This window comes from Pelodiscus sinensis, chromosome 13 (assembly GCF_049634645.1).
Source record: "Pelodiscus sinensis isolate JC-2024 chromosome 13, ASM4963464v1, whole genome shotgun sequence".
Classification (NCBI taxonomy): domain Eukaryota; kingdom Metazoa; phylum Chordata; order Testudines; family Trionychidae; genus Pelodiscus; species Pelodiscus sinensis.
Genome location: NC_134723.1, coordinates 46,263,576 through 46,271,728, shown reverse-complemented (window position 1 = coordinate 46,271,728; position 8,153 = coordinate 46,263,576). Strand labels below are relative to the sequence as shown.

The 8,153-nt window shown below is 50.4% G+C and overlaps 1 long non-coding RNA gene across 1 annotated transcript in view; it reads left to right on the top strand.

Moving 5' to 3' along the window:
• LOC106732830 (uncharacterized) overlaps positions 1–6,224 on the top strand; it is a 31,556-nt gene extending 25,332 nt beyond the window's left edge. The window contains exon 3 of the long non-coding RNA XR_012906973.1: positions 5–6,224. This is a non-coding gene — a long non-coding RNA (uncharacterized LOC106732830). The remainder of the gene's footprint in view (positions 1–4) is intronic.
• Positions 6,225–8,153: the final 1,929 nt, after the last annotated feature.

Here is an 8,153-nt window from a genome sequence, read left to right as displayed (position 1 = left end):
CCAGACCTGAAGAACTCTGCATAGCTGGAAAGCTTGTCCCCTCCACCAACCGAAGTTGGCCCAATAAGAGATATTACCTCCTCCCTATGGAACTGGCCCGGCTTCATCTCCTGCAAACAACGTCCAGTGCTCACAAGCCAGTCCTGAGCCTTGCTCTGTGAGGTCTCAGGACTGCTGACAAGAATCTGGCCCGAATCACTGTTGCTAGGCAGCGACGATACCTCAGGGAAAGAAACGCGGTAGAACAGATTCCTGCAAGTCTCTGCAGTTTCTTTCAGTCTTCTGGAGTCTGTCTGAGGAGTTTGTACTGGCTTTATCCACTTTTGTTTAGCCAAGGAAAGCATTTACATGGAAAGGTGTTCCTACTTGGGCAGAAGTAAGGAAGCCCGAAAGAGATGTTCTCTTGCAATTCCATGAAGTACTTCATTATGGGGAAATAATGAAAACAAGAGACAGAGTGAAAAATGAGAAGACCAGGTCCAGTTCTAGGAGAGAAACTGTAAAGGGTAAATCAAGCAAATCCCCAATAGGAGAGGCACCAATTTCAGGGCATGCAGGAAGCCTGGTACTTTGTGACAATTTCTGGAGGCTATGCAGCAACCCAATAAACTCAAACAGGCACAGAAGGTCAAACCTGTCCTTTCAAATGTAGGTCAATAAAGCGTGCAGAGAGAGGAACGCACCTAGGAAACGCAGCTGCTTTCAAAACCTGACATAAAGCCATATATTACACGGTGTCACATGGGGACCACTTCCTATCACACTGACCTCAGATGATGTGAGATAATTGCAGAATGACTCAGCTGAGATACGCTTCAGTCAGATGCTCCTGTGAACTTGTAAGTTTTGCGGTAGGGTGGGCAGATGTCACTGGAGAGAATTTTGGCTTTGACAGCCTTCTTTGACAGGCCCTTACCACATTTGCTGCCTCTGCTTTTATGGCAGCTGCTACCCCTTCAACGAAAAAAAAGGATTAAATTATTTTAATGGTATGTTGAAAAAACACTCATGAGTCCAGTACCAGCCCTGCAGCATTTGGATCTAGAGTTACAGGGTCTTGCCGTGTTTGGGGTAAATGCTCTAAGACTCTCTAGTACCATTTTTTATTAAAACAGAGATAAAACATGCAACCCAAGAGAGAAAACTCACAACCCAAAACATGTCCAGCAAAGAACGGAGAAGTAGAAGCAGCAGCCGCCTGGGAAATCAGCTCAGAGAGAAGAACGAGCACTAAAGTGACCATAATAGACCTGCATGACATTTCCACTCTGAGTAATTTACAATGTCCCAGTTGAAATTTCTGCTGGGGAAAGCTCTCGCTGCTCTTTCCAGCCCAGTGCTACTCAAGGGCAAGCAAGCTGCCAAGGCAACCTAGCACAGAGGCCAGTATCCTGCAGGTAGCTTCTCATACCTATGCAGTGCTCCAGTGAAGTCAATAAGACTCACAAGAATGGCCATAGTGGGTCAGACCAATGGTCCATCCAGCCCTGTGTCCTGTCTGCTGACAGTGGCCAATGCCAAATGTCCTAGAGGAAGGGATCACAACAGGTAATCCTCACGTGATCCCTTCCCTGTCACCCACCTCCTGAGAAACAGAGGCCAGGGACACCCTTCCTACCCATCCTGACTAATGGCCATTGATGGACCTAACCTCCATGAATCAATCTAGCTCTTTTTTGAACCCTGTTAAAGTTCTAGCCTTCACCACATCCTCTGGCAAGGAGTTCCACAGGTTGACTATGTGCTGAGTGAAGAAAAACTTCCTTTTGTTTGTTTTAAACCGGCTGCCTATGCGTTTGGTGACCCCCTAGTTCTTATATTGTGGGATTAATAAATAACTTTTCCTTATTCGCTTTTTCCACACCAGTCATGATTTTATAGACCTCTATCCTATCCCCGCTTAGTCTCCTCTTTTCTAAGCTGACGGGGACATAAGGTCCAGCCCCCCTGGATGGAACGGCATGTTCCAGGCCTGTAAATGAGGAAAAGCAGGCAGACAAGATCCTCTCTTGTCCTTCACTAATGTAGCTATTTTGCACCACTATGGCCTGCTGCATGGCTGTGACTCGCGCACCATCCGCCAGTGTGTAGGCCATATGGGTTTCTGGCCAAAGGATACTTTCTGACATCGTGCTCGTTAGTCCTCGTTGTGAGTAGGAAAGAAAGCCACTTCTCTGATTTGGGGAAATTTGAAGAATGAGGTCAGGCTCGTCCTCAGTCTCATAACAGGCAGATCTGAATGGGCACAACCAGACAGTTCTGGCTGAGCTGGGTGAAATCTTTTGGTTGAAACTCTTTTTGTGTGCGTCAGAAATGCAAACTGAGGTCGACTGAAACCTTCTGTGAATCTGTCGCCAACTTGTCTGTCTCACACAAAAAAAAAAACCCTGCAAGAAATCGACCATTTCACTTCCACATTTTCGCACCAAAATATTTCGATTTTTCACTGTGACATGGCTTGTCATTTGGAAACGACCTTCCATTTCATTTTTAAAAACCCAGAACAACGTTTTTAAAAAGCTCAAAAATTGAAACCCCAGGTGACCTTTTGTTTCAGAGGGAACAAAACGTTTCGTTCAATCCTAAATTAATTCTTCTTTTCGGGGGACCGTCAGGGAATCAAAAATCGGTTGTTCACACAGCACTAGCGAGGATTCTGTGCCATTAACCAGCCATCTGTTTGGAGTCTAGTTAAAGTACAAATTGCTGACTAGGGAGTTCTGTGGCACAGCTGAGCTGTGTAGATCTCGGCAGAGCTATTAACACACTGTGGCTGGGCTCCAGACCCCCCCCCACTGTCCTACTACAGGGCTGGAGTGCACAAAATCTACTAGACTGGGCCCACCGAAGCTCTGATGTGGGAGGGGAATGTGAGGAGTGTCTTTCTCAGGTAGGGGCCCCATCAGTGAAGGTTTTCACTTGTGAGTGGTCCCAGACTGATTTTTCTGCAGGTCAGTTGCCCCCCACTCCCCAAAAAGGTTCCCCAGCCCTCCTGTAGAGCAACAACGCATTGCTGGGCAAAAAGGCAGCCAAGTTCAGAGTCCTCGTGGGGCAGGTTCCAATGGTGTGTAAGTACCCCATAGAGTCAGCGCACAAACACTGCCCCTTTAGGCCCTGCCTTTGGCTTCACACTGGTGCGCAGCTGAGCGTATGTATTGCTGCAGGGTATAATTGTACCGTTAGGCTTGCAGGGACCTCTTACTGGCTTTGCCAATTACTTCAGCGCTTGTGCTCACTCGGTGTGAGGCTATTGACTCCACTACGGAAAAGGCAAAGCTATGGCTACCCTCAGCCACGGTTATTTGTACCCATGGTGCTGAGCAGTGCTTCCGCCACCGCCAGGAGAAAATGTGTCTCTCGATCCGTGTGAAACTGGGGGAGAGACCCCCCTCCATTGGAGCTGTAGGGCTGGTTTCCAGAGGTCCCCATAAATTACCACAGAAATGGCTGAATTGTTTTTCATTCACCCCCTGGTTGCTATGGTGCAAGTCTGCATGGGGATACTCTTATCGTAAGTGGTCTGCTTGGAACTAGCTCAGAACAGGACCCTGGCAGGGGCAGATTGGTGCCCACAGGCCCCAACCAATTTGGGGGCCTCGCAGAAACACTGGGACCTGAATAGAAATATGGGGGGCAGCCCCCCCGACTCCTCATGGCTTGGCCAGGCCGAAGCCAGAGCTGAGCCGTGGTAAGAGTCTCTCAAGGAGCCATGCCGCTGTGAGGAGTCGAGGGCTAGGGGACCTGAGAGCAGCCCCCAGCTTGTTTCCCTCCCCCCCGGGGTGCACCAGACAGGCCAGATGGCGGGCCAGGGCTCTCCACAGTGACCCAGGCTCCCTGGGCAGCTCTTACCACAGCCAGACTTGGGCTTCTGGCCTGCCTGGGCCACGTAGCAATAGGGAAGTGAGGGGCTCAAGAATTCTTCGTGCCCAGAGCTCTGTGACAGGGCGTTGGCCCTGCACTGGCCCTTTAAGGGCAAAACCCCAGCCCAGAGCAAGGGCTGAGAGCAAAGCCCCTGCTGAGGCAGGTCTGCTAACGTGGGCCCAGCTGGGGGCTGTAGAAAGAAGGGCTCCTGGAGGGAGACAGGGAGCTGACTGCTGCTCTGGACAGAGAGCAGGAGGGGCCTGGCTGCCTGGGAAGCAGGAGGGTTGGAGGCAGCAGAGCAGGACTGGGGAAGGCAGGCCAGGCTGGGGAGGCTCTGGCCAAGCAAGCCCCCAGGCTGCAAGACCTGAAGCTACTGGGGCTGCGAGGGCTGCCCTGGTAGGCAGGGGCAGCAGGTCCACACCCCTTGGCCAGTGCTGAGTTGCCATGCCAGGCTGCAGTTTGCCCGAGGCAGGGGCTAGATGGAGACTGGCCGTGGGTCACTGAGGCAAGGGGGGTTCAGGGAAACTGGGAGTTCCTGGGAGGAGAGCAGGGTCCCCTGGGGAAGGGAGGGCCCTGGAGCGTGAGCAGGATAAACACCGACCCCCGGAAGGGGGCTCAGACACTGGCGTGGGCACCTGAAGGCTGTGTCCTGAAGAGGACGCGTGGTCCAAGAGAAAAACGGGGAGATGCCAGCAAGAGGGAGGCGTCCAGCCAAACGCTCATTCCCAGGACTGCCGGCTGGAGGCGCGATGGTGGGGGGCCTGCCCCAGGACAAGCTCCGATAAATCTTAACCTGCCTCTGGGACTCTGAAACAAGAGGGTCCACACAGGGATGTGCATCAGGTTAACTACACTGGTTTTAATTCGCACTGCCACAAGGCAGCCTGCCCTGTAAGGACCAGCCAGCGTGGCCAGATGATCAGAGCCTGCTGGGAAGGGGGCCCATGTTTTCTGTTGGAGGAGCGCTCCGGGAGGCAGATGGGCTCCTGCAGCCGATCCTGAAGTGGGGAGTGAAGCACATTTTCACTTCAGCCTCCAGAGAGGCAAGCGCAGACGCGTCTGGGAGCTGGAGCCCAGGGCGGGCAGAGGAGCTGCCTTTTTAAAATATTTTGCCTACGTTTTAGGTTTGAAGAATAAACCTGCACTTGGAAAGAGACTTCAGCCTGGTAGCAAGTCTTCCTTGGAGGGTTCAGAGAGCCCACATGAGTGAGGGGAAACTGAGGCAGCAGCTAGCCACTGCTATAGATGAGCCATGGAACTATAGTTTCATCAGCCTTATGTCAACCTGAAGGAAAATAATCCCATGGTTAATCCAGGGTTCTATCAGCAAAGAGTTAGAGGTTAATTCTAATTAATGCTGGTCAGAATGGTTTCACCAAAAGTATCTCTTGTCAAACCTGGTTGATTGATACAGTCCTCTCAAATCTCTCCTGCGTATTTGACTTAGAGTCACACGACAATTTCATCAAAAACCTTGATTTATATGGAACCAACCCAGTATAGATTAGCCGGATTACAAATCACTGCCAAATCTCAAAACGTAGTTGTTAGTGGGGATTTTCAATGTCTAGGGCTGTTTGGCGCTGGGCCCCCGGATTGGTTCTTGGGCCAGTGCTATTGAACACGTTTACCAATGATCTGGACCAGTGGTTATCGAATATATTTGACCTTTCTTCTTTTTCCTGCATTCTCTCCTGCGGGAAAAATAGTTATGCAAATACCTTTGCCGTTTTCTATGCAAACTTTCTTGTCAGTTTCAAATTTTTGAAATCTGCCAGCCACTCACTAGGCTAGTTAGAAACCAGCACATTTTATCTATTAACCTTCCCATCCCCCACCACAAAAACCAAAACAAACCTAAACAACCTTTCAGTGCAATATCAAGCTCAAACATTTGTGCATTTCTCTAATACTCTCTAGTAGGACCTTTTGCCATCAGCTCTCTGCTCTGTCCGAGAACTGACATCTAAGTTTGGCCCATGATGTCTTTTCAGATCACTCCACTTTTTCTTGCAATGTACATGGTGTGTTCTCTTGTTTTGCTGAGCCCCCAGGCAAAGGGCAGGACTGCAGAGAGGAGAGGGTAGGCGTGCAGGGAAGGTAGATGTCCAAGCTACCCAGGGGACCACTATAGATTGTTGTAGACTAAAAACACAATAACACAAGCACACCTTCTGTTTTTAGGCCCCTTAATGCCTTTTGACCGGTTTTCTGAAGATTTTGGCTACAGTCATTTCAAATAATTTTGCAGGTATCTGGATGTGTTAACCATTGGAACCAACTTCAGAATAGATAACATAAGAACGGCCACACTGGGTCAGACCAAAGGTCCATTCAGCCTAATATCCTGTCTGCCGACAGTGGCCAATGCCAGATGCCCCAGGGGGAGGGATCACAACAGGGAATCCTCACGTGATCCCTCCCCTGTCGCCCACCTTCAGACAGAGCCCAGGGACACCTGGCCAATAGCCATTGATGGACCTACCCTCCATGAACCTATCTAGCTCTTCTTTGAACCCTGTTAAAGTCCTGGTCTTAACCACATCCTCTGGCGAGGAGTTCCACAGGTTGACTATGCGCTGAGTGAGGAAAAACTTCCTTTTGTTTGTTTTAAACTTGCTGCCTATGCATTTCTTTTGGTGACCCCTAGTACTTAGGTTATGGGAACAAGTAAATAACTTTTCCTGACTTACACCACTCATGATTTTATAGACCTCTACTATATCCCCCGTTAGTCTCCTCTTTTCCAAGCTGAAAAGTCCCCGTCTGTTTAATCTCTCTTCATGGGGACCTGTTCCAAACCCCTCATCATTTGTGTTGCCCTTTTCTGAACCAATGTCAATAAATCTTTTTTGAGATGAGGCAACCACACCTGTACACAGTATTCAAGACATGGGCACACCATGGATTTATATAGATGCCAACAGCCTCACCAGGCCCCTGGGCAAGAGAGGGGGAGGGCCTTGCTCTGTGCTCCTGAGAAGGGGCGGGGCCTTGGGTGGAAGGGGTGGAGCCAGGAAGCCAGCCCTTAACACAGCTCAGACCATGCCGCCCTCTGTGCTATCCAGAGTGCGCTGCTTGGGGGGTCTTAAGTGCCTTGTGCAGGGCTCAGGTGGAGATTTAAAGGGCCCAGGGCGCCAGCCACTGCTACTGCCATAGTAGTGGTGGAGGCTGGCAGCCTCGGGTCCCTTTGAATCGCCAGTCCCCACAGAACCGCCTCCTTTGTCCCCTACCACAAGTGAGAGCCTATAAGAGCAACATCTAAATAACCCACACACCATGGCAGGCCCTTGCAGAGGGATGGAATCACGTACACACCCCATCACAGAGTCTAAGGCAGGGCTGGGCAAAATGCGGCCCAGGGGCCGGATCCGGCCCTCCTAACACGTGGATCCGGCCCATGGGCTGCATCTGGTTGCTTTCTACTTACGTCCTGCTGCCCCTGCCACCGAATTACCAGGCAGTGGCTCAGGCAGCAGGAGCCTATTTAAATGGCTCTCAGTCATGGTGCTACCCCAGCAGGGGCTGGAGCCACAAGCTCTTTGCTGGGTTTATAATTCAAAGCCTCTAGCCCCAGAAAACTCTGGGGGGGAGGGGCTAGTTCTCAGACCCACTCCTTCCACCCCCAGCCTTGCCCTAATGGGGGGGTGAAGGGGTTGGAGCTGGCCCACAACCATGTACTAAAATTCATTAAGTAGCCCACCTGCGAAAATTATTGCCCACCCCTGAGCTAAGGGTACGTCTACACTATTTCAAAATAACTTAGTCCACATAAGAACATAAGAACGGCCATACTGGGTCAGACCAAAGGTCCATCTAGCCCAGTATCCTGTCTGCCGACAGTGGCCAGCACCAAGTGCCCCAGAGAGGGTGGACCGAAGGCAATGATCAAGCAATTTGTCTCTTGCCATCCCTCTCCAGCCTCTGACAAACAGAGGCCAAGGACACCATTTTATCCCCTGGCTAATAGCCTTTTATGGACCTAACCTCCATGAAATTATTTAGCTTCTCTTTAAACTCTATTATAGTCCTAGTCCTCACAGCCTCCTCTGGCAAGGAGTTCCACAGGTTGACTACACGCTGTGTAAAGAAGAACTTTCTTTTATTAGTTTTAAACCTGCTCCCCATTAATTTCATTTAGGGTGTGTCTAGACTACATGCCTCCTTCGACGGAGGCATGTAGATTAGCCAGATCGGAAGAGGGAAATGAAGCCGCGATTAAAATAATCGCGGCTTCATTTAAATTTAAATGGCTGCCCCGATCTGCCGATCAGCTGTTTGTCGGCAGATCG